We start from the raw sequence: 1,899 nt of genomic DNA, 5'->3' as shown, positions 1-1,899 counted from the left end.
TACTTTCAAAAAGCACCCAGGTAGAGCTGATGTTGCACTATGCTGGTTGCCCCAGTATGTTTTCATTGCTATAATAGGATACCTCAAATGGGCAATTCATAAAGGAAGAAAGCTGATTCTGTTCCTGGGTTCTGGGAACTGGGAATCCAAAATCAGGAAGCTGCACTTGATGAAGGCCCTTGAGAGGTAATACAAGTGGGCATATATAGAAGGTGTCAAACGTAAAGGGCAGCCTTGAATTAGAGCAACCCATTCTCATGTAACTAATTTAGTTCCTTAAGGAGATGTCTCAGTGGGTAAAGGCATTTTCCTCCAAGCCTGATGATCTAAGTTTGATCTTCTGGTCTCACATGGTAGAAAGAGAAAAACTCCCTCCAAGTTGTCTTTTGACCACATTAATGCCATCCACAACCTTACAGCGTTATGTACATAGAGAGTTTGGGGCTGGCCTGGGCTACATGAGATACTGTATCAAAAAATGAGCTCTGATTAAGTCTGGTTACTTCTGCAAGTCATAATATAGGTTGAAAATGTGCAGACTTATGACACAGTGCTACCCCATCTTTATGATACTAAAGAATACAATTTAAAGGGATCATTGGAGACTCAATTTCCTTTTCCTAAAGGATGGTATGACACAGCTCTTTAAAGAAACGCACTTTCTTAGACTTTCCTTTCATGGGAGGAGCTGTTCATCACTCTCTTCTTGAATATCAGGAAGAAGTTGTTTGTACAAAAACAAACAAGAAAAAAACTTCCTAGGGGAAAAAAACAAACCAAAAATCAACCAAACAACCAGACAACCAAACCCCCAAACAAACAGTAACAACAAAACACAACCATCTCTTTCATACAAAGATGACCAAATGGGGGCCAGCAAGATCCGCTCTAGATAGGATTTTAGTGAGTCTGTCCTACTTGAAAGATAACCACTCCAAAAAAGGGGGGTCATTCCAGATGGGGCTTTAAAGCTGCAAAGCACATTGTTTTGAGCAAAGGTAGTCACCGAATATTACTTACGTGGATGTGTTTAAGGATTCTGACTTCAGAATCATCAGCCAGCTCATCCTGGGAGAAGGGGAGGTCAGTTGCTCTCATGCTTCCATTGTGTTCAGCCCAATCACCATGTTACAAAAACACACTGTGCTAAAAAAAGAAAAAAAGCATCCTGTATCCAGTGCTAGTTCACCAACACTATGAATGTCAGGGTCATATCTGAAGATCTTTTCGTTTTTTTTTTTTTGTTGTTGTTGTTGTTTTTGTTTTTTTGTTTTTTTGTTTTTTTTGGTGTTTTGAGACAGGGTTTTGTTGTGGATAGCCCTGGGGCTAATTATATTTGATGTTAATTCTGTTCTCCTGTGAGTGGTTGTGAACAAGGAATGAGTCAGCACTCAAGTGATTTCCTGTAAACCTGCTTCCCACCTTCATTTGTAAAATAAAGGAGAGCTGAAGATTGGGCAGATAAAAAGGGAAGGTAGAGCTGAAGGTGGAGAGAGGAAAGAAGGAGAAAATGGAAGAGGGAGAGGATGCAGAGAAGGAAGAAGAAGAAAAGCAGAGCAGAAGCACATGGCCTGGAGAAACTGCAAGTTCTAAGGGGTCTCATAGATGTGGAAGATGGTAGTGTAGCCGTAGAGCTGCCCAATCTAGGTGCACAGCATGTATTCATATTAATTGTGTTTTCATTGCCAGGGCATATTTGGGTACAGCAACAGGGTTTCCCTGTGTAGCCCTGACTGTCCTGAAACTCATTGTGTTAACCAAGCTGGCCTGGAACTCTGCCTCCCAAGTGCTGGGATTAAAGGTGTGTGCTACCACCACCCAAAGATCTTAATGGGACAAAATAGCCACGGTTGATACAACCTGACACTGCCCCATTGTTGTCCTGAACTGCTCCACTGT

This window comes from Mus pahari, chromosome X, assembly GCF_900095145.1.
Source record: "Mus pahari chromosome X, PAHARI_EIJ_v1.1, whole genome shotgun sequence".
NCBI classification, from domain to species: Eukaryota; Metazoa; Chordata; class Mammalia; order Rodentia; family Muridae; genus Mus; species Mus pahari.
Note: the sequence above shows the minus strand (reverse complement) of the source record.